General features: G+C 39.3%; 1 long non-coding RNA gene and 1 pseudogene across 2 annotated transcripts in view; one reads left to right on the forward strand and one right to left on the reverse strand.

Annotated features, from left to right (window-relative positions):
* LOC113573671 overlaps positions 1–25,906 on the reverse strand; it is a 55,646-nt gene that overhangs the window by 18,100 nt on the left and 11,640 nt on the right. The gene's annotated exons all lie outside the window — the stretch shown is intronic.
* On the forward strand, positions 24,307–24,408 carry LOC113573677 (annotated as a pseudogene).

The raw sequence follows: 25,906 nt of genomic DNA on the forward strand, positions 1-25,906 counted from the left end.
TGGGGTGAGTTTTCTTCCTGTATTCAGTGCGAGTTTGAGCATGTGGTTTTCTTGAAATTTTATTCCAAAGCAGGCCTTGGCTTTCTTGGCACTGATGGTTAGTCTGTTCTTGGCTGCACTGAGTGCTACTCTGTCACCTGATCAGAAATGTATTATCACATGTCTTGAGCAGGAAACACACCTGCATTTAGTCACAGCTGCTTGTTTGGTTTTATAGTCATGTAGACAAACTTATAGGATATCCTAGTCACCAGATAAGTGCTGCGCTAAAAGGTTTGGAACATTAAAGCTCATGTGTACTATGCATTTTTTCTCTTTTGGTCACCACTTCCATATATGGTATTATATGCATTTCAGAAAAACTGACCAGAGCCATAAGTTTGGCTTATTCTTAGATGTCTGTATGGTCCCCAAAAGAAGCAGAATCCTTATCATGCTTTAGGGCAGCTGAAACAGCCCTGCAGAGTAAAAACCGCTCCATATGGCCACACTTCAATGGTTTTTATAACTGACTTTTTTATTTCAGCAATGGTTGGTATATGGGGATCAGCAGTACAAAAGTATCATATAATATCATATGCATATGTTCACATTTAAAGATTTATTCCAGTGATATCTATATCAGTTAAAAGACAACTGCATCCCAAAATATTCTGAGTTAGATTCATACAAGGAAGAGGAAAGAGGGGAGTCGGTGTAATAAGGACAATGGGACGTCCCAACAGGGAAGAGGAAGCAACCAAATATGGCCATGTCAATTAGAATAACAATACTATCTGTGCAAACAGATTATAAATTCTCTTTAAACAGTTAAAGTCTCTTAATTTTTTATTGAAAATTTGCAGCAATGACCTTGCAGCCTTATTTTAATCATGACCTTCAGCCACCTCTTAGCTATGGCCTACAGTCTCAAGACAACCAAATTATACAGTTTCAACACAACAACATCCTACAGTCCCAACATGACATTATACAGTCTCAAAATAACCACATCCTATAGTTTCAACATGAGTACATTATACAGTTTCATCTCAACCACATCTTTCAGTCTCAACTACACTCTACAGCCTTATTTCAACTACAGCCTACACTGTCATGTTGTCCACATCCCACTATGTAAACCTTTATGTTTCTTCTCAACCATGGCTCACACCCTGGATATTTATTTCAACTATACCATATAGCCTCATGTCAACCATGTTCCTGCGATACTAGTCTACCTACACCTACATACATCAACAAAATTGCAGTTTGCAGTTTGATAAATAGTTATCAGAAGTGCTAATCCCTCCCCAATTGTTCATCATTACTGGTGTAATGTGCAGTGTCAGACAGCCTTCCCTCAGCTAGTCTGTGTGAGATAATACAGACATCTCCTCAGTTTGAGCATTGGAAGTATACCTTCTGCCTGATTAACCCAGAAATGGAGCCAATAGCCTATAAGCTTGAATACTCCAGGGAACAGCTGCTGCCCTACAGGCTCTGTGAAAACTACAAGTGCATTCATCACATAAAAAAAGTTACTTCTTACCCTCAAAAATGTAATGAGGCAAAAAAATTATTATAATTAAACTGAGCATAATTTGGTTGTGTTTTACATTCGTTTTATGCATTTTTATTAATTTATAAGGACCAGATACAAATATGATTATACCATATTTTAATAAATTAACATATAATGAAAATATTGCTTTGGACTATGAAACCTAGTGGTTTGGAGGCTGCTAAGATCATGCTGGCATGCTGAATTGTACTGTCAGTACTTTTAGTATCAAGACCACTGAACAGCAGTAAGTTGCTCCTTCTGAAAACAATGAGGTTGCGATTGGGATTTCTAGCATGTCAACGTTCTGACCTTGACCACAATGCAGAATTACAAAGACAATCTTGCAGTGACTATTTCAGCATGTGATTTCAAATCCAATTAAAGATCTATGGTATGAATTGAAGAGAGCAGTCTAAAAGCACTGACCTACACAATTATTAGGCAAGCCATATTATCATTTTTATGCATATTTTCCAACTCCAAGCTATATAAACTTGAATGCTTATTGGATTTAAGCATATCAAGTGATGTGTATTTCTGTAATGAGGGAGGGTGTGGCCTAAGGAGAACAACACCCTATATCAAGGTGTGCATAATTATTAAGCAGCTTCTTTTCCTTAGGCAAAATGGGCCAAAAAAGAGATTTAACTGACTCTGAAAAGTCAAACATTGTAAAAAATATTTCAGAGGGATGCAGCACTCTTAAAATTGCTAAGATATTGGGGCATGGTCACAGAAGCATCAAATATTTTATATTCAACAGGGTCGCAAGAAACATGTTGAGGAAAAAAGATGCAAATTAACTGCCAAAGATTTGAGCAGAATCAAACATGAAGCAACCAGGAACCCATTGTCCACCAGTGCTGTCTTATTCCCAAACTGCAACCTACCTGGAGTGCCCAGAAGTACAAAGTGTTCAGTACTCAAAAACATGGCCAAGGTAAGGTAGGCTGAAATTTGACCACCACTGAACAAGACACAAGATGAATCTTCAAGACTGGGCCAAGAAATATCTGAAGACAGATTTTTCAAAGGGTTTATAGACTGATGAGGTGAGAGATGCTCTTGACGGACCATATGGATGGGCCATTGGCTGGAACAGTTACGGGCACAGCACTCCACCAACACATGCACCAGCAAGGTGGAAGTGGGGTACTGCTATGAGCTAGTATTATTAAAGATAAGCTAGATGGACTCCAAATCATCTTCTAAACTTACTGCCAGTTTTTAGAATACACTTTCTTTAAGCAGTGGTACAAGGAAAAAGTCCTGATTTTTATGCAGGACAATGCTCCAATTCATGCATTGAAGTACTCCACTGCATGGCTAGCCAGTAAAGGCCTTAAAGATGAAAGAATAATGACATGGCCCCCTTCCTGACCTCACCTAAACCCTATTGAGAACTTGTGGGCCTCTTAAATGGGAGATTTATGGTGAAGGAAAACAGTACAGCTCTCTGAGCAGTGTCTGGGAGGCTGTGGTTGCTGCTGCACGAAAAGTTGATCATCAACAGATTAAGAGACTGACAGACTCTATGAATGGAAAGCTTATGACTGTTATTGAAAAGGGGTGGCTATATTGGTCCATTTTTTTTTGTCAGAAATGTTTATTTGTAAATTGAGTTGTTTGTTTATTATTCTCACTTTAACATGAAAATAACAAGTGAGATGGGAACATTTCCATGTTTCATTTAGTTGCATTATTCTGAACATTAATAGTTGCCCAATAAATTATGCACACACATTCTCTTAAGAAAGCCAAAACCTCAATTTTACTTTCTTAAATGTTCAGGTCTGAGAATTATTAACATTTTGGATTGACCGAGAGCACTGTAGTTGTTCAATAATGAAATGAATCCTCAAAAATACAACTTGCCTAATATTTGTGCACACAGTATATTGACTTCATGACTTTTGCATGTAAAGGTTATCCAAAGGCCTCTATTAAGTTAAAAACAGTTTTTATATTACATTTTAAGAAGTGTACAACAAATCGCAGACTAGAAATTAACCACTTTTTTACTCTTAAAATTCACCTTCATGAAAATTGATTTAGAGAGTGTAGTGCTACACTAAGAAATAGCAACAAATGCAGAATTGTACACTTGGAATTTTATTGATCTTCAGAAATACAATGTGCCCCAACAAAGTCATTCTACTCTTCTCTCAGCATTTAGCCTAAGTTTATTTCATTCACCATCTGCATAGTCCTTGTGTCCTTGTGAGTTTGATGTAGATGTAAGTGGTCTAACTCAGCAAGATCAAAGTGGCAATTACAAGCCCTCCTATGTTAACTTGCTTTTGTATGGCTCTAGAGTCACACTGCTAGGCATCTGAAAAGCAATTAAAAGTACTAAATATGATATTAAGTTATGGCAAAACCTGATAACAAGTAATGTTTAAGTTTGTTATTTGCAGAGTTGATAAGTAGTATAATGAACACTATTTTAGAAATAATTGAAATCACTGTCATCATTAAGAATTTACACTTTGAAAAGGTGTTAATTACTATTTAGACAATTGCCTGATGTAGTAAAAATATTTGTCAAGTTTCCATTATATGCTGCATGTAATATCACTAACAGTTTAAACCTAAATTTGGGTCAAGATTGGGTCACAAATGTGTAAAAATGTGCACTTTATGCTTGTTTACAATGACTGTATCATACTATATGTCAGTCAAAAAGCCTGGAAGATCTGGAACTAAATTGATTGATCCAGGGCAATATTCAGGCTTTCCGCAGCAAATAAGATCCTGTTAAAATTGTGCAGAGAAATTAATTGCCTGACTTTCGAGTGGCTGCTAGCATTTTGTGGTAGGGCTGGATATGAGAATGACTCCATTCACCTCCCATGGCTACAGCCATCTATCAATCTGGGTGTAATTACTCCTGGGGTGCCATCAGAGTGATGGTCCGTCTGCTGGCCCTCCCCTTTGAAAGTGTGTGTAATAATGGCCAGACCTGCTACTGTGTGGGGTGGAGGGGGGAGTCAGGGAGGACTGGGATGGATAGCTGAGCCTGGGTGGAAGTGTGTAGGTTGTGCTCAGATCCAGCTGTCTCAGGAGGGGCACTCTTTTGAAGACAAAGGGAGACCTGCTTTTGCTGGAACTGGATAGGGCAAATGAGAATTTGGGAAGCAGTGATGAATATCACCTGGTCTTAGACATATTTAACAAGGGACAAATGCCACCAGTCTTCTGGAAACGCACAGAGCTATGTCCAGCATACAAACAAACACAGACCCTCAGGGTGGATATCAAGGTTAAGAACTGATAAGAACCAGAAACTGAATTACAGGATTAAACACACTGAAACATTCGCAAACTTCCTCATGTGTGGAGGCCTGAATTGTTTCTCCAGAGCAGCAGCCATCACTTCGAGGAGACTCTGCACTATACAGCTGGTGCCTGTGACAAGATTAGGCTATCTCATTTTGCACATGGATGACTGGCTCCTTGGGCCTCTGGTATCATCACTGACCCACTTCCTCACTCAATCCAGCAATGGAAAACATGTCTATTCTCAACTGGATTACTTTCCCCTGAGCCACCTGCCTGCAAAGAGCCATATTCAGGTCATACCATCTAACATAGTAGCACAGGAACAAGACATGTCCTACACAATTATCAGCAAACAGCGTAATCTTACATTTCTGACTAAAACCTTCGGAGCTCCCCCACTTTGTTTAAAGCTTCCATTCAATATTTTCCAATAATAAACACAAGATAATAAATTGTGCTCAACACCATCCAAACAACTTCTGTATGAAAAATGCAACCACTGGTTTCCCACAGTACACTTTCAGCTTTATCAGGTGTACTCTCTCGTTTGCCCAAATCCACCCGAGGTGACCTTGTTGAATGCTTGTGCCTTTGTGCCACAAAGCTGGGCACAATCTTGCTGTTTGAAAGAGTCTTTCTGATGCTCTTCCACCAGCCTCTGAAAGGCTAGGGCTTCTCATCCATTTCCACCTCAACAACTCACAGGCAACACTTCAAAAGAACTGAAAGAAAGACTAAGCAATCTGTTACCACTTGTTATAACCTTGTTATAAAATGTCAAACAAACAGTCTGAGTACTTATGAATTATGAAACTGATACACACTCTGAAATATCATGTACAACAGTGAAATCTACATAGCAAGCATGCCAACTGATTTGTTACAAAATTGCAATAAATTACACTGCAGAGGACAACATGACAAATGTTTCCTGAAAATGTGCTCAGTGATTTTAAAGTCCCACATGGTAAGTGGCAGATGAAGCCAGTAATCTCCAGGAGAGCTAAACCCTATGCTGTCATCCACCTGAGAATCATACCACCACTTTCCCTAGCCAAAAACCCAGTAATCCATTTCCAAAATTCTTCATCACCATGGATTTTTGTGTGTGTATGTGCGTGTGTGTGTGTGTGTGTGTGTGTGTGTGTGTGTGTGTGTGTGAGAGAGAGAGACAGAGAGAGAGGGAGAGAGGCTACTAACAAAATACTTGACAAATGTCTAAATAGGTACGGAATTTGAAAATCCTATGAACATTATGAACAAGCTGAAGTCGTTGGCAAATTTACCAAATCTCCACATATCTTACAAAGCATGTGGTTATCAGTCTTTATCTTTAATACAAATCTTTTTAAAATACTAAATAGACATACAATACCCATATGGGGATTCCCATTTTAAACTTTATTTGCCCACCACTGATTTAGGTCCGAAAAATTAGAATAGTGTGTATCATAAAACTAGCATATTTGTTTAAATCCCCTTTGGTCTGAGTATCAAAACTGGGGAGCAGTCATTTTGCTTCGACTCATGCGCATTGATTATGTGAGCAATGCATTATAAATTAAGTTAAATAATAATAAGTTAATTTCTTTAAAAAAAAAATTTTCTGATAGTTTGAATCTTCAGTTATATATTAACTGTCAGCAAACACTGACATTTAATATCCAGATAATAGTCTGGACTTCTACATACCAACTCTGGCCCATTTTGTAATTTAATCTAAACAGTTTACTGCCATCATGCCCAACTTATTGTTCATAGTGAAGTGTTAGGGCAGTGCTTTCCAGGAACAACAGAATTAGCATAGTCTGTTTATTCTTTCTAGGTTATTTAATAATGAGTTTGTGTATGTGTGCATGGAGTGTCTATGTGTGTATGGCTGTCAGAGCTTAATTATTTGAATTCTAAATTATTTTAAGGAATAATTAAGGTGATCATCCTTCCCTGCTCTTAGTAGTGGTTTGGGATTTAGAATAATTGCCTATTTCTTTTAAAAGCCACAAAATAAATCATAGAAATGGCAGGTGATAATCAGCAAAGAGACAGTCAAGGTGGAAGGAGCCCTGGGGCTATGAGCTCTAGCTGTGGATAACTCTCTATGCAGATGGAAAGCAGCATCTACTTTAATTAAACCACCATTACATAATACTAATTTTTTATAGCATACATACATATTTTATAAGAATGGGCAATATATGTAACCCTGTGCTTCTTGTCTTTTACTGAAAGACAAGATATAAATGACTTTATGTGACATTTATGGACTTGCCTAATGCATATAACTTTCCTGCTCTTGTAATTATTTCACTGTACTGCTTTCAATATACATTTCTTTCTCATTTTAGATTAAAACATAATTCCAAATATATCCAACAATGTAAAATGTAGAATATAAAAGCAATCCCCAAATATAACAGTGATGATTAATACACGGGCAATTAGTCAGTGAATAAATGTGTGTGCATGTCTGTGTGTCTGTATATATATATCTCCCACTTGCCATCCTTTTTTCCTTCAATCTTGGGTCCTGTACCAGAGTCTTGGCTGTTCCCATGACTACACTCTTCTGGACTAAGATCTCAGATGTTGTTCTTGGGACTTGCTATAGCCATTCTCCTGGTTTGGGGGTCATAGCCCCTAGTGCTCCTAATATCATGGGAACCACTATTGGCTTTACTGTCCACATATTTTCTAGCGCTTCTTTCAGCCCTTGGTATTTTTTTGAGCTTTTTGTGTTCCTTGGTCCTGATATTGCACTCACTTGGGCTTGATACATATATTACTATGTCCCTCTTATGTTCTTTATCCATCACTACTATGTCTGGTTGGTTAGCCATTGCCATTTTGTCAGTTGGATCTGGACGTCCTATAGGATCTTAGCTCAGACATTCTCCACCAATTTTAGTGGCGTGTCAGACTTTGACCTCGGAACATCCAGCCTGTACTTTTCACAGATGTTTCTGTATAATATGCTAGCCACTTGGTTATAGTGTTCATTACTTGGGCAGTCTTCCAGGTGTACTCCTGGATTGTTAATGTTTCATCCTGGATAGTGGCACTGGTGCTCACTAATATCTCTGCCCCCCTCCTTCTTCTTAGTGTAGTCTCAGAGTGGTGGATTTGGGTTGAAAACTTCCATGCATTGTTTGTTGAGCAGTTTCTTTATCTTGATGTCAGTGGTTTCTATCTCCTCCTTTGGCCAGCTGATTATGCCAGCAGTGTATCTGATGACTAGTAGAGCATAGGTGTTGAATTTTGTTCTTCCCATTCACCTGACTTCTCAGGTCCTGCCTCACTCGTTGTAGATATTTGGCTGTGGCTACTTCATGAGTATAATATTATTATTGCTAGGTCACTGAATTCCTTATTTGGTTGTCATGTTCTGCCTCTGTTGATTGTGCCTCCTGCTTTCCCATTGGCTGCCTGGATGCCAAGATGTTAGCTGTTCTTTTCCTATAGGTTACCTGGATACCCTGCTGAAGGCAAATGGAAACCTTAACAAAGATGAGGAAAGCGTTTTAGGAAATTAGACCCCAGATATAAATATGAATGGATATGAATTACATTTTGGTTGTGGTATCTTTGTTCTTCTGTTCTTACCTCTCTTCATCCAGGGTTTTTGTAGCTTGGTAATGTTTTGTTAGCCACCTCACTCTTTATATAATTCTTAGCAAAATACAGGTAATTAGTAACGTTCTGGTAATTATTAAAAATAACTTGCTAATAAGTGATGTTTATGGGTAAACTTGCATGCTGTTGTAATCCAATTTCTTAACTGTCTCACAGTTTTACTCATAACCAAACTGATCTATTTTCTCACTTGATCTATAACTACCACTTACCCCAAAAGGAGAGGAAAGCCCATGCATGCACATTCAATGCACGTTAGAAAAAGTAACTGTACAAATATTCAGTCAGAGGGCGGGTGCAACCACTTGTACCTATTATTTAGTCTACGTAACGTAGGTAGGTTGTTGTTTACTTCTTGTGCAGCTGTTATATTTATGTTTGGGAATAGTTCAACTTGTGTGGGGTTTTGTTCTTTACTCTTTGTTGGCAATGTCTATGTTCTCTTTCTCACCCGTACAGTGTGTAACAGAGCAAAATGAGCTGACCATTCTGGAAGGGGTTGTAACAAAGAAGAAAACAGAACAGACAACACTAAGCATAACGACTTAATTAGGCATTCACATAAGAGCTGCCTAATTAACAGTGAATCAAGCATTTAATATGCCACTGGTTTATGGGTAATAAACTATGAAAATATGTCTTAATATATAGAACATTAAACTGCTAAAAAGTATTTCTGTGAAAGAAAACAACATTATTAAAACAGCTAAGTCTTAAGTAATATAGAATATGGGATAATCTATAAACTATGTCGGTCTGGCTGAGCTCTTGTCACGGAACGCTCGCCTCACGGAACGCTCGCCTCCCGCGAGTCACGTGGTTTCCCACTTACAGTGGGAGGATACTCGTTTGTGGTCACGCCTGCAAACACCTGCACCTCGTCCTGTCTGTATATTTAAACCCTCGTCATAGTGTATGGGATCGTTGGTTGTTGTTGATGTAATGTATTAATGTCAAGGTTAATGGTCTTTATTGTTAACTGTTACATGTTATTGTTCTTCGTGTGTCATAGTAGTGAGCGCCGTTATCGTTCTGTGTAAATAAATGTTCGTCCACGTCCCTCGGGCCACCGGCGTTACAGATGTAGCCCATCGTCAGGGATGTTTTTAAATTCATGCTCGAGCTACTCGAGCTTGGCCTTTCGAAATATGTTTCCTCTAAAACGGATTCTCACCTGAATCATTAACATTAGTCGAATGTTAGAATTTTATCGGCCGTGATTAAGTGAAACATCGGCTTAAAATGGGGAAAAAAAGGGTATTTGAATGTCTGTTTGAAAACGTTTTTCCAGTAATGTTAAGAGGCAAGTAGAAATGGTCATCAGTAAATCGACAGGTTTATGCCACAGTGAACAGGGAGAGCTATTATATCAATAAATTTGGCTAATGGCTAATGCAGACATCATTATATTAACAGGATTATCGGTTCACGTTTTTACGTTCCCCAACAGTAAAAAGTATTTTCTTCTGCCGCGTTAAACTACCTATCTAATTTTGGTTGCTTTACTTGTACTTTAGGAGCCTGAAACGTGTGAAATCTCCTCATCCACCTTTTTTATCCTGCTATTGTAAGAATGCACGTAAGTCAAGGTCATCCATCTTCTGCCTTCATGTTTAGTGAGGTGGGCGATCTAATTGTGCATTTACATGATCAGATGCCTCCTCTTCGGCTAGCAAGCACGTGGGTTTGAACAATCCGGTCCCCTGCGTCATCCATATGAAATTTTAAAGTTTGACCGAGTTTCATAACATTAAACTAACCAACAAGTGAACAGAATCTAGGTTAACCTTTCAAATAAAATTGTTGAGCATTAAAAACCTTCAGGAGACCCAATCTGCAACTCTTCTCCAGTCACTGTTGTGTTGATCCCAGTAACTAATTTGGCAAGAATGGATCAGAAAGATCAGGGAATCCTGATGCTGCAGTAATGATGCTTTCCCTCCATATCACACAGGAGTGTTTTAAAACCAAACGAATGTTTCAGGAATAGCGTTGTTGACACTAAGCTTGCAAACAGCAGCTATTTTCTAGTGTTCCTAGGATTCACTTACATAAATTTCAGCTGGGCTCAACATTTTGCAGCTATGCATGCCCGCAACTTGATGTGCTAGACTCCTCATGTAGTGTGTGTGTGTGGTCTAGTCTGATGGAACCAACGCTTCCCATTGAAAGTGAATGGGATCCGTTGCATGGTGTTACCAGTGTTACGATGCCTTTAGAGGAGGAGACTGGGCCTGGATGATACTGTAGCATAACTTTAGTGTCAGTAGTGCTAAAGTGCACTGTTTTTAATAAATCTGAGATATGGGGGGGGGGGAATTGTTAAGCCCCAAACACCCCTGGTTGGGTTATTACAACAGATGACTACTGAATTATAAAGTAAAAATGTTTACTTTCTTCCTATAACTAGTGAAGGCCAGCCCATATTCAAATACAGCTTTCAGTGATAAATGTGTGAGCGATCACTCATTAATTTCCAAAAGTGTGTAAATTAAACTATAAGGACCATTATCCTATATTACTTTTTCTGAAGAATCCTATGCACCGTCTGTAATAAAATGTGGCAGGCTTTGTGTAAGTTCCATGTTCAGCACAAACCCAGCTAAACATCACCCAAGGAGTAACCACATTTTTTGCTGGCTTTTGTTTGAGAGAAGTACCATAGCTAGACTAGAAAAACACTTCTTAATATCCCCGTTTAGCACCAAGAACTGACTGAAATGTAATACCAACATCTCCATGCATATTACATATAAGTTGTGTAGATATTGTCTTTTTTTGCCATTAACTTGACATAATGCACATTTTTTTATAACAAGGCAGTTGACTTATGATGACTTGTGTGCCCAAATATAAGAAATCTACAACATGTATTGGCAAATTAGGGATGGCATTAATCCGGGTGTGTGCATTGTGTGTTTGTACATGGAAACTCAGCCATTTGTCAATCATGGCTATATCACTGACACAGCAGCATTCAGTGAGTCAGCTGCTCCAAGTAGAGTGACATAAAAGAAGTAAATGAAGCACGCCACTTTGTTGCCTGGAGATGGGATATTGATATCCCGTGTAGTGAAGATGTAATTCCACACAGAAAACGATTTATGTATCCTTTATCTACCTCAGGCTTGTATGAAGCCTGTTGCTAATTTAAAACATCCCTCAGGAGCAGGCTATCAGCATCTCTCACCTTCCCTGTGTACTGTATCATCTTGCAATCTAAAATCCTCTGGTCTGTGCACATGCATGTAATGTGTCCCAATAAATCTGCTTGTGGAGCAGTCTTGACTCCAGCCACATGAGAACAGGGATTGAGCTGTGTCTGCTGATCAGGGCTAATCAGAGGCCTAATCTCGTCCAAGATAGGACAGACACATTGTCACACTGAAGCATGAGCACATCTCCACTTTTAGCCCCTGGGTGTGAGCATTCTCAGCTGGTTAGGGATGGATTTATATGAGGCTGGATGGTCTCCTCACAGAGCACAGCAACCCCCATTCCCTGCTTGCTACCTAGACTGACTGCGCATAAAGAGAGCAGCTCCACATTCTCATTATACATTAGACACAAACTCCTTGTGATTTATGGGGAGGCTGGCAACCAGCACCAAATTTATTGTGAATTACCGGATGCATAATGCTTTGTGCAAATCAGATTCAGGAACTTTAAGATAATGTGTGAGAACTATGCAGAGCTGGGACAAAAGGAAAAGAAAACCTATGAAAGTGCTCTGCAGCAGCAGATGGTCCGAGTTGGACATTAGACTTTCTGCATAAATCTAAAGAATAAAAGTGCTGGCTGAGGGAGTTTAGGCTAACTCATAAGCAGAAAAGACAAGGTTTAGCAGAATGGCACTTTTCTTTAGCTTCTAGATTAATAGAGGGAGCAGATAGAATGTGACAGCTCATTGTGCTTGGCCAGGGATGAAGATATAGAATCGCAAGCAGAGTAGACCATTTCAAACCTATGTATCATATGGCTTTTTGATCTTTCCCCTTTTGGGGGTTTACAATGGCAACATTCCACAAGTAATTGCACAGTGACACATTTATGTTGTTTGGCCCTGTAAACAAGCACACTGAAATCAAAATGAAATAATGAGTGTCTTATGTGCACAACAATACTTCAATTACTGGCAAAAGATCAGGTTATGGCAAGAGTTCAGATGAAGTGTTTGCATGAATAGCAATACCACAATTATGTGAAAACCCCTGTTTACAAGGCATCAGTGAAATAATTGGGTTTCTTTTCACAGACTCAAGCAGATGCATTTGTTACATAGCCACATATATGCACTGTTACTTTGTCAGATGTTCCTATTTAAATAAAATTCTAACATTTTTGTAAAGCTATTCACATGCTCAGATTACTAAAATTGTTAAGCATTAATGTCATCTGGTTTTATTAATTGAAATTAGGACCTTATCCAAATTGAACAAATCTGGTGTTTACATGATGGGTTAGATGGAAAAAGATGTAAACACACTTAAAGCTGCAGTTGGTAGGATTAAAAAGAAAGCGGCCTTATCTTAAAAATGTGAACAAGTACCACTTCCAGGCCCATCTCCCTCCCTCTCCACTGTGCTTCAGCTCCGCCTCCAAAGTCCCTCCCTGCAGAGTAGGCTGCTGTTCATGTTGAGACATTTCAACATTGCTGGCCAACAAACAGAAATAAATCTTTTAGACATGAAATGTAATCTACGGTAATGTCTATTTGGAAAAAGAAGAAAGAACTAGCACACACATTTCAGTTCTTATATGTTTGTTTGATAACACAATCTCTCATGAATAGTGCTAAATAAGCTGTAACCCAGTTATGAGAACATTTAGCTGAGAGCAAAGGCACACATCAATATCAGGAAAAAATGACAAACTAATATGACTGCCTGGGCACCTCACAAAGAGATTTTCAGCAAATTTCAAATAAAACAACTCTAAACAGGAACCTTAGCACCTGAAACAAGCTAATGCTAGTCTGATTTTTAAAAAAAAATTAAATCAAAAATAAATCAGGCAGGGGTAATTAGCTAGATTGTTGAGCAGAAATGTGGCGAACTCTGCATCGGTTCTGAATCCTTTCAGGTCCCATAGCTATTTCCACCTCTGAAATGTTGCTCTGATGTTTATTGTTGTTTTATCTTAGGTTCAGTCTAATTGTTTCTTTTTCGCTTGTTTTTCTTCATTTGTAATCTTCTGTATACTTCATTTTGTAATGTAAGCTGTTGTTGGCAAAGGAGGGATAGGAAGTTTTTTCACTGATGGTGGTTGTTTATCCGCCATTGCTTTTGCAAAGCTCCTGGAGCCACTCACTGATTGCGCTAGACTGAAGGAGATGCACAAGCAATAATTGACACTCCGTCAGACACTCTGATAGGTTGTTTTGATTTGGGCACAGTGGATTCTTGCAAATGGAATTAGGAGGAGAAAGTGGATCCAGAAGAACTGGATTTTTTCATAGACTATCTATCTCATGTACTACTGTCAGGGCACATTGACAGTTTTACCAAATTTGATAAAGTTGTTTCATATGGGTTACCTACTGCTGCTTTAATAACTGAGGTACAATAGCTCAGCTTTAACATGAGGGTATTGACATCCATATTGGGTGAACAATATAGAAATCCCAGCCCTTTTTATATACCTGTCTGTAATTTTCAGGGGCTCTATGTAAGGGGAAATCTAGTTGTTTACTTGTTTCTTGGGCATTTGTGAATTGTTGCATTGTCATTCATTCAATGAACTATCAAACTGTCTAATATATGAGAAACTGCTATAAATTTGGTATGGTTAAAAAGCAAGAGCTCAGAGACAACAGTTGTGTCATTATCATGAATATGAGTTAATATACAACTGCACTGTGATGACCACTCCACACTGAAAAATCATGAGCCCTGTCCACGCCATTGGGTCAATGCAGTCATATAATCTGTGATCTGGAATAAAAGATAAAGGTATTGCCATGGAGGTATCCCGTGAGGAGAGTGTCAGGGCTTTGATCCTTGCCATCTGAATGACCTTATCAATGATCAACCCCTGATGACCAACCAAAAGAGCCCCCAGTCAGAGGATCAGAGCTCGGACCAGCTGTCACTCACAGTGAGTGATAAGAGCTGTCACTTAAGTTGAGGGGCACAACGAAGTCAGTCATTTTAATTATTGTGGTGGTCTGACGTCCATAAAATGACATCTTCATTTATCTTACTTAAGAGTTGCCATGTAAAAGACTGGAGATTGTGTTACTCTCTGATGATGTAGTATGCTCTGATATTCTTCTATGAGCAAGTTAGTTTCACAAAAAAAGGTGCTGAAAACATGTCTGTTTACAGTGTAACATTTCAGAAATAGAACTGTTAACGGTATGGAAGAGCTGGGAATAATTGCTATCCGCCTACTACAAGCAGATAACCTGCAAGTCTGATTCAGTCTCTTGAACCTGCCATGGCTCTCCTGATATCTGCAGTGAAACCCTAGGGCACTCTGCCAATAGAGAAATGCCAGACTTAAGGAGGAAGTGTATGTTCTGTGGGTGGACGCTGTATTTGCTGCCTTGGATAAACACTCATGCTTAATCACTACAGTTACTTAGTGGGGAAAAAAAAAAAAACTGCCTCAGGACTGTTCAGTTCAATAAAACTCACTAAATTACCCACAACATTAGGGCAAGAAAAAGATAGAGGGAGAGAAACAGAGGGAGAGAGAGACACAGCGAGGGAAAGAAAATGAGAGCGACTTGACATAGAAGAATGCTTTTCCCTCAGCTTGATTCCGGTATGCTTGAAGAGACCACAATTATTTTGTTTCAGCCAGAATGGAAGTGGCCTTTTTTCAGTCTAGTAATAAAAGGCCATGCTGTGCTGATTGGTAAGTGTGAGGGAAACTGTTTACATCTTCAGGGGACTTCTTGTGCCCCAGTGGGTACTCAGATGGACCTTATTAAACAGTGTGCTTGATTCTGCTTCATCTGTAGGTGAGATGGAAACTTTGTAACCTATTCACATGTTACTGGGCAGTGGAATACAAAAACAAAACAAAACAAAAAAACATGCAAACATGGAAGAGTCTCATGCTGTGGCTTTTCAAAGTGGAGAAAAACGAAAGGAAGGCACAGCTGGGGAACACTTTATGCTCACCTGAATGTCCTTCAGAGAACAGCAGGCCGCTCCACAGGAATGGTCTGGGGAAAGTGATTGCGGATTCTGCCCAGAATCAGGGCCTTCATTCATCATAACTAGAAGTGCTGCAGCACTGGAGTTTCCACTGTTTTTTGTACTCAACTAGTCAGTACAAGATCAGGAATAAGGAGCTTTTCAGCACACCTGAACAAGACAGTGCAGGGCTTTTGCATGACTCAGAGACCATTATTCAGTACCAGTACTTGAATCCAAATAAACATTGGAGCAGTCAAGAATTTCTTGATGTTTGGTTTCACATAAGGGTGACATTTCATAAGCTACACTATAAGAAAGGCATAATCTACAGCACATTATCATTACAGGTAGTAAAATGTTAATTGCAAATAGAGTTTTATATTCTTTCAGAGTTAACCAATGACAGCAATTTTTAATCTATCATATTAAAATTACCCACTGACATTTTACACAGACAACAGCAACAGCAACCTTCTTGCATCACCAGTGTCACCGCTAAGGCAGGCAGTTGAGTGCTCATTTCTATGCTACATTACCATAAAGGAAGACTTATATTCCCACGCACCCACATTCATGTATACACATACACTATAAATGAACCGATTGCAAACTAGAGCCATACAACAACTGGCCATCCTGCAGGGAGATTAAGACAGAAAGAGAGATTTAATAGGATTTTTATTGTTTTCTATTTGTTTTCCTCCATATAATAATAATAAATTAGCAACAAATGCAATGACAGTCTTGTTCAATATATGAACAAGAAAGGTGTTTTGCACCACTTCACAGACTTGGCCCATAAAAAGAAATTGATTTAAGTCTGTTGTGGCTTTAGATTTATGCGAGTCTTCCTCACTGATTGCCTGAGTGTTTTCACCTTTCCCATCTTCCTACTTTTCTATTTAAAACATTTCAGACTGAAGCTTACTTATCAGATGCATGCTTAACACTCACTCAGGAAAGATAAAGACAGAAAAGGCTTAACTTATCATTTTTATCCTATAAGTGGAGAGGCAGTGACTTTAGTACAATATCTAGAGGCTTGACAGCCATTACTAGCCAGAACCAACACAACTGATATTTTTTTTTACCTGCCATCTTAAGCATATCAGCTTCTCCATCCTCTCCATGTTCCTCAGACACAAATCTGATTTGCCTCCATCCTTCACTTTAAAATTGAGATCCACTTTAGTACAATAGCAAGCCTTTACAATAAATTTATACATAGGTTAAGAAGATGTTATGTCTACTAACTTGATATTAAAATGGTGTAACTCTGGTAACAAATCTTGCACTTTGAGCTAAAGATCCCTGCTCCAGTGATTATTGGCAAGGCACATAATCCCCAGGGCAGGGCATCAAGCCTACCTGTCTTAGCCTACCATGACAGGCCCAAATGAATAGCTACTGCACAACAAAATCCTGTGTGCTTAAATAATTCTTACTCTTATTTATTTCCAGTTGGAGTTCAATACTGGAAATTTTGTAGGTAATTGAAGAGCTATTTGAAAACAAATAAAAACTATAATTCCATCCTCGCTGCTTTCCTTAGCCCCCAATTTATCTATTTATGATTTATCTATTTATCTAATTCTGATTAGCCAAATGAACATTTTGCAAATAATTAAGCACTACACATTCAAACCCTACTGATATAGCAGACCACAGAGTCTGTGGTCCAGTCAAGGGAATTTAATTTTCTCAACAGAAAAAAATGGCCATCAGTAAACATATCTGCCTGCAAAATCAGACTTGTATACCTTCCCATAAAATAAGCCTGACCTGCTGCCCAAGCCGTCTGTCAGCTGTCTGAACATTGTGCTCAAATCTTGAGTGAGCGTGGGCACATGTTTAGAAGTGGCAGAACACAGACTGCTTCTTTTCAGTGTTGGAAGTACGCATTCCATTAGAGTAACAACGTTTTTTTCAGAGGCTTGACATAACTGCAACAATGACATACAGTGTCATTAGTGTTATTTATTTAAGACAGAATTAACCCTTTTTTTTTCTTGGCTTTTGCATCTAGTCATAAAGCAAGAACATCATCTTCACAGTGTAATGGTGTATTCAGACCTCAAAACCTCCAAAGCCTATTGGTACATGCCACTCCTAATTTACTAACTTGCATTTCATGTGAAGCCTATGGTGCTGTCAGATGAAGTGGCTCTAGTGACTCTTCTGGCTGACAGAGGAGACAGCCTGTCACTGCTTTTGGTTTGATGTGCACCACATGTTGCGTGGGGTAGTTACAAGATGGAGAGGAGTGGCAAACCTGTTATCAATGCCCTTTCCGTTCACAGTCCCACATCTCTGCGTCTCTCGCAATTGAAAAGATGCTGATACACTTTTCTATCCATTTTGTTACCATTTAAAACAAAGATGAGCAGGCAGACCACATGCCAGTGTTATTTCAGGCATTCCCAGCAGGTATGGAGGTCAAATAAGTGTACATCAGACGCCACCACTACTGATTCTCCACAGTCAAATAAGTGGATCATTGGTAGTGGGGGAAGGTAACATGATTAGCTGTCCATACTTTCTCTAATGTATTTGGAGGTAAGGGTTGAGTTCACAGCGTGGGGAGTGGGGGACATATTTAAAAATGTATACTTATACTGGAAAGGGGCCTTGGTGGAGAATACACATAGCATCTTTTTAACAATAAAATGTTAATTTGTTCACAGCTTAGTTAACACTAGTACTGATTCACAGATTCTATCTATCTATCTATCTATCTATCTATCCATCTATCTATCTATCTATCTATCTATCTATCTATCTATCTATCTATCTATCTATCTATCTATCTATCTATCTATCTATCTATCTATCTATCTATCTATCTATCTATCTATGATTCAGTCACTAGACTGAGATATTACAAATTCTGGATACTAAATTAAATGTTACAAAATGCAGATTTATTAGGATCAGAAGCACTTTAATCTGATAGTGACTGGATCTGCCAAACTAGGAAATTTGTCAATGAATGCACTATGGCTATCTGGTAGGCCCTTTTAACTGATTTTAATCTAAGATGTGAATGCAGGAGAGGTATCTGAGAACTACTCGATTACGACTGTTCCGATACGGAAAATTTCCTTTTAACCATCAGGTGTAAATGAGCTAAAAGAAGCAATCTATATCATGCACCTCTGCTCCACATACTCAGTCCCTTACATTAATTTACTGTCAAACAGCAATCCAGTTATCCCAGAGTGAGTTAGCTCTGAGCACATTTAGATGCAGTTTGAAGAGAGGTTCAGAGGATTGCAAATGTCACGCATCAGCACTGTGCATCTTGCCCATTTCCCAGTCTCCAGACTCCTCTCTCTGCTCACTCACACTGCTGCTGCCTTCCGCTGGCAGCTAGCAAAACATAGAGAACATCAATGACAGAGCGGGAGAAGGAGACCATGAGAGAGGAAGATAGGAGAGGCACAGAACAGCTTCATTCACTCTCTCTCCTTCTATCTATATCTGTATCTCTCTCTCCTCCTCTCCCCCTGGATCTCTCTGTCTCTCTCTCTCCCTCTCTCTCCAGGGAGATCAAGTAGGGAGGAAAAGGGAATATGTTTAGAAGGTTTTACAAATTCTTCCCATAAATAATGTGTACATAATGTTTAGAGATGTATACACAGTCATAATCAGTTGGTGTCCCAGCATCCGCTTATAGTTCAAAACCTGGACAACATCATGTGTTTACATCAGTATGCAACATCCTGTGCAGCAATGGATATATTTTGGGCACATATACATACACATAGATAAATGTGTGCTTATTAGTAATAGATCTTCATCACAATAGTGTTTTGTATTGAATTTTACTTTTTTTCTTTAACACACATCTCAGGCAAGCACAAACTAATAACCTGTTTCAATGGATTACTAAACTGCACTCAAAAGTGAACATATTCATATCAAATTGTCTTACAAGAGTCTCATCAACTTCACACAGCATGGAATGAATAATTTTACCATATTCTAAGTAATTAGGTTCTTTATATGCAAATCCATTCTTCTCTAAGAGTCCATCTCTGGCAAGATCAGAGATTACACACACACACACACACACACACACACACACACATACACTCACAGTGTTTGGGAGGAGCTGGGGCATGTCATCTGGGGACCTAATCACCTTGCATCTGTTACTCTAGTGATACGAATCACTCTTGTTGCATGGTAACAATTTTCACCTTTAGATTTAGTACATATTTAAAGCCCATCACAAGTAAAACAACTACAATATTTATACAGGAATAATTATGACCTTTAAGACCTTCCTGCTGACACCAAAAGCAGAACTATATTTATGTTGTGCAGATGTATGGTCCTTTTGCCTCAACTGTGCAGCTCTAGCAGAGCTGTTTGTCTATGACCAATGTCTGAAGTCCTAGAGAAAAAAAATCCTGATAGACCTGAGTGCAATTTAGAAAGGATTTGTGCAGTATGTGTCAAGTAAATTATTTTGAGCCACTTTATCACTTAAGCCCATACAAACCCTCACTGGAATAGTGTACTGATAGTCCTATAAAGAAAGACTTAATATTGGACTAGCTGTACATTATTGCTTAATTACACTGCAACTTAGCATCACATTTGGGATTCCATTGGCAGATTTCTTGTTCATTCAGAACACAAGAACACTGAGAAGAACTAATCATGGTTTTATATTATTTACATTTACCTAGTTTACCCAATGTTTTTGGATTTGGTTTTGGATTGACAATTGCCTCTGTTTATTCAAATATATATCCTAGATAAAATAGCAAGATAATGCTATATTTAAATAGTGTACCGTATATTGATTCAATGGATTTTTTATTGTTAAAAACAGCAAAAACTTAAATAAACAAATAAATAAAATCAGCATATGCATCCAGTAAGATTGTTTCAGGTTTAGCATTGCTAATTGGAAAACAAAATAACAAAGGTATTAATCCTACTCAGAACAATTATCAGTGATTGAATATGAATTCCTTCCAAATTGGATTGTTTTGTACCGTTATGTGACAACACTGTTTTCTTCTTTTGCCCTTCAATTCTCAATTTAAAATAGCCTTGACAAAAATAACTACCCTCATCTATCATTCATTCTCTGGACCCCAGAATGAAGTGGGAGAACTGGAGGAGGCTCTAAATTAGGCCCTGAGGCAGGGGAACCCACACACTTCAAACTTAATGTGCGTTCTCCTGGTACAACCACCAGTCCTCAGGAATGGTGGTCATTTACATAAGGCTATATATAAAAATAGGTTCTCATAGTCAAGTCTAAAATTGCATTAAAAGTTTCCTCAAAACTGGTTAAAGAGAATGGAAGGAAATTGTGGTGAATAATTTTTTGAATCACAATATTTTTTAATAACTGCCAACACCATAATTTTCCTGTTTTTTTTGTTTTGTTGGTTTTTTTTTTTTTGTTTTTCTGGAAGAATGAACATAGCCAAATGAAAACCTTTATACATTATTTATAAATAGATAATAAAGAAAATAAAGAAATAAATTGTTCACTTTATTAGGTAGACCTTGTTAGTACTGGGTTGGATCTTTTGCCTTCAGAACTACCTTAATTCTTCATGGCATAAATTCAACAACATGCTGGATACGTTCCTCAGAGATTTTGTTCTATGATATCAGGGTTGCTGCAGATTTGTGAGTGCATATCCATGAGGCAAATCTCCTGTTCCATCACATCCCAAAGGTGCTCAATTGGATTGAGTACAGTGAACTCATTGTCATGTTCAAGAATCAAGTTTGATATGATTTGGAACATTGTGAGTTATCCTCCTGAAAGTAACCATCACAAGATGGGTATACAGTGGTCATAAAGAGTGGACATGGTCAACAACAATACTCAGGTAGGCTGTGAATTTAAACAAAGCTGAATTGCTATTAAAGGGCCCAAGTAGTGCCTGGAATATACTCCCCACACCATTACACCACTTCTACTAGTCTGAACCATTGAGACAAGGCAGGACTGATTGATGTCTTTATGTTGTTTACATCAAATTCTGACCCAACCATTCAAATATGTGGCCAAAATTGAGACTCATCAGTGCAGACAATGTTATTCAAATGTTCTATTGTCCAATTTTGGTAAGCTGATGCCAATTGTAGCCTCAGTTGCATGTTCTTAGCTGTCAGGAGTGGCACCCAGTATGCTCTTCTGCTGCTGTAGCCCATCTGCTTCAATGATTGATGTGTTGTACATTCAGAAATGCTCTTCTGCATATTCCAGTCGTAACAAGTTTCAACTTTATCAGAACCAGTCTGTCCAATCTCCTCTGTCCTCTGGCATCAACAATTCATTTTGAACCAGAGAACTACTGCTCACTGAAAATGTTCTCTTTTTTGGACCATTCTCTGTAAACCCTAGAGATGGTTGGGCATGAAGGTCCCAGTAGATCAGCAGTTTATTAAATACTCAGACCAAAACACATCTAGCACCATTAACCATGACACATTCATGCTAAGTTCTTTAAATCAACTTTCTTCCCCACTCTGATGAGCATCAGCAAGTCATCTTAACCATGTTTATATGCCTAAATACACTGAGTTGCTGCCATGTGATTGGTTGATTAGATATTTGCGTTAACAAGCAGATTAATAGGTATGCCTAATAAAGTGGCCAATGAGTGTAGATAAATTCATAGGACAAACACTTGATACACTTGATTTGAGTTAAAATGCAACTGCCGAGATGCTTTCAATACTTTTCTGCATGATTTTATGTGAAGAAAGCATCAAGGAATTTGAGGAACCTTCAAATTAATCACACTGAAACTTCCCAATGTCAAAGCTTCCAATGATACTTGGTGTTTTTAAAGTATCATAAGTTAAATATAAGAACAACATGTATAAGGAAACAAACAAAAAAATTGGAACACTTGCTAATTGGTGCCTCTCATAGCTGATTACAAGTGCTATTTATAAGCTCATATTTTATGAACAACAAAACTTTATGAAACAAAAATATTTTGTGGTTTTTGGTCATTTGCTTACTTTTTTGGGTTTAAGTATATATTAGGTATAAACAGTCTAGGATATGTTTAATTATATGTTGTTATACAATGTGGAATTTGTACCACCTAGAATTCAGTTAAAGATAGTATTTCACTTCTTTCTTTGCATAAGTTTCATAATGCAAACAACATGATTTTCCACAGACCACAGAGGAATGTCTACTCTCTGGATACCAGCAAAAACATCTTCAGTAATGCCAGACACTGAGAATGCAATGTTCTTTTCTCAGCAGAAGAGATTCTAAAAAGATGTAAAACCAGCAGATACAGTAGCACTACTGAAATCACACTCTCTTCTCATGCATGAACATCAGTGTGACTGAAAGTCCACTGAAATGTTTCTAAAGATCTTCTCCTCATGTTTTTAGCAAGATCCTCAACTTCAGGTTTACGCGTGTATGTGTATGTCCGTGTGTGTGCGTACTTCCTGGAGCCTTTTTATTAGTAAATTTAGAGACTTCAGAGCCAACAGATTGTCCTTCATCTTCTTCTCTTGTTGCCATGGAAACAGGGCAGGCTCAGGAAGGGAACATAGGAAAGGAATTTATATTTCCCAGCCTGAGGATCTGTGACTGATCTTAGTGTTTCAAATATCATAGTAAACCTGAGTTATCACAGTGATGCACATGGCAAGTCAGGAACACATGACATCACAGAACATAGGCTCTAGAAAATGAGGCACAACATTAGATCCTATAACCTGTCAACTTGTAGGCCAGGGAGAACCCATCACTTTCATATGCAACTTTGTTCTCTAAACAAATGTTTCATGAGTATTCCGCTATTGATAATCCTGATATTAAATTGTTTTACTGCCTTCCTCTATGGTTAAGACCAACTAAGCAACTAAGCAAAGGTTCTTCATTGTTCTCTAATATATTTGTATTTTTACATATTTACATTTACATTCATTGTTTACACCACAAAACAGATGCTCTCTGTTTGTGTGGTCCTTCAGCACAACCACCATTCAGAGAGTTGTGGTCATATATTAATATTTTGGGTACATCTGCAAACATTTTTGTAAGGGACAGTCAGCTTTCTGTGTTGAGTAGCCATTAGATGCATCACGTATGCATTGTAAATCACTTAAGAACCCATGTTGAAACTCAAAATTATAACGGTCATAAATACAATGTCCAAAATACATAGATTATTAGTACAATTAGTGCTTTCAGTACACCTTTGGTTTATATTTCTCTTGCACATCTTCTAGGAGATGGCACATGAGTTGTAGTTGTTTAGTTGTGAGGCAAGGCAGGATGCAGAGATGAGCCATGCTCACACAGACACAATCATTTATTCAACATATAACAAAACAAAACAGGGCAGCTGAGAAGCAGCATGCATGGGTCAAACACCAACAAAGACTAAAACAGGACCTTAAATACACACATTAACAAGAGAGATAACAAGAGACAGATGTGACATGGGATGGATGTGGCAAAGAAGACAAACACACACACACACACACACACACACACACACACACACAACACAAAAAAGACGTCGAACGAACATAGGGAGGTGTCTAGGAGGAGGGGGGCGTGCCATGACATTAGTCACTTTGTTGTTACTCTACAGTATTAAGGCTATAGAGTGATGTCAGGTTAGTGTTCAACAACAGTTTCTCTTTAATTTTGCTTTACATAACTTGCATATATTTGTTTATGGGGCTTCTCTGCCTTTTGGCTAAGATAAAATGTAGTATCAGTTCTTATCATTTTGATGAGAATTTCAATACCACATCTTGATTTTATTTACGGGATTTTATTGCATGGTTTTTAATTGCTTTTATCTTTGTGTTTTAGACCCAGCTTATCCAGACCAGAAGCAGCAGCCCCTGGAGCACCCAAAAGATTTCGATGGCGTGGACGGGTTGGAGGACCTGCGGAGGATCTCTGTTCTGGACTTGGCGGTTGGAGGGGGGCGGATGGCGGACGGTGGACCCTGGGGCCCTGAGCTGACCAGTGGGGCCTCAGCGGAGGCTCCAGACCCCGAGGCGGGACCTGGTTTGGGTGCAGGCGGTGGCCTACTCAATATGGCCAGGTTCGGCAGGGGAGGTTCTTTTTGGTGCTCTGGGGCTGACACCGGGGGACCTCAACTGTGCCCAGTGGAATGGGCCCCTGGGGTTTTACGACGTAAAAATCCTCCACGGAGATTTACCGTCGGGTTCTGGAGCAGAGCGTGCAACTCCATCTCCACCCCGTGGGCAAGTATTATGTAGTGGAACCTCTGTGGGTTGGGAACTGGTGTATAGTGATCACCCACATGTTTAATCCCCATGTGCCCATGGATCTTATCCGTAGGTTCCTCCAACAGTTTGGTGTGGTGTATCCAGGGGAGAGGATGGTCCGTAAAAAGCTGGGAGTGTGGAATGGGCGCCACCAATTCCAAATGACTTTTAAAGAGGATGGTTGGGGGGGGGTTGGTACACCCCCCAGGCCTCTTTATCCTTGGAAATAACCGGGGGTATCTATTTTATAGGGACCAGTCTGTCTTTTGTAGGAGCTGCAAGGGCCACAGAAATAAGACAGAGGACTGCCTGAAAATGACTTGTTTGAACTGTCTGGACCGAGGGTACATGGACCAGGACTGCAAGAGACCCCAGAGGTGCTGGCAGTGCTGTAGCGAGGGACATCTAGCCTGCTCCACTCGAGGACCTATGCGACCGTGGTGGTTAGGGGCAGGAGCGGAGGAGCCATGGCCCCCCGAGGTGGTCTCCAGGAGTCGTGGGCTGGATGGGGGGACAGGGTCGGCGAGCTGGTAGGAGAAGGCAGCAACTCCAGGAGAGGAAGAGACGATGGAGATGACCACCTCCACTATACAGTCTTCCCCCTAGAGTAGCGGGTCATCGGAATCCGGGCAGTCCCAAGTAGCAGAAGAAGTGGCTCAGAAGCAGGTGTGGAATGGCTGGAGGACCCCCAGGGATTATCAGCATGTGGCCAAGGTGAGGAGAGCCAGCTGGACGGAGAAGGCAGCGCCCAGAAGCCCCCCTCCCCTCCCCTCCCCTCCCCTTCCCTTCCCTATCCCCAAGCTGGATAGCACGGGCAGTTTTCCATCATCCTCTCCCCTGGTCATAGACTTGGACTCTTCCGAAGACAATGGGGGAGAGGTGCCCAGGAAGCCCTGGTGAAGGACCGAAGTATATTTGAATGACCTGGGCTTCAGGGGGTTAGTTGGCCTGGGGAATAAATGGGAGGAGGGTTCTTGTTTTAGTGATCTTAATTGATTTTATGGTTGTATTTTTTCCATGCTTTAATTCTGCAGCT

The sequence above is a fragment of the Electrophorus electricus genome, chromosome 2 (genome assembly GCF_013358815.1).
Source record: "Electrophorus electricus isolate fEleEle1 chromosome 2, fEleEle1.pri, whole genome shotgun sequence".
Lineage (NCBI taxonomy): Eukaryota > Metazoa > Chordata > Actinopteri > Gymnotiformes > Gymnotidae > Electrophorus > Electrophorus electricus.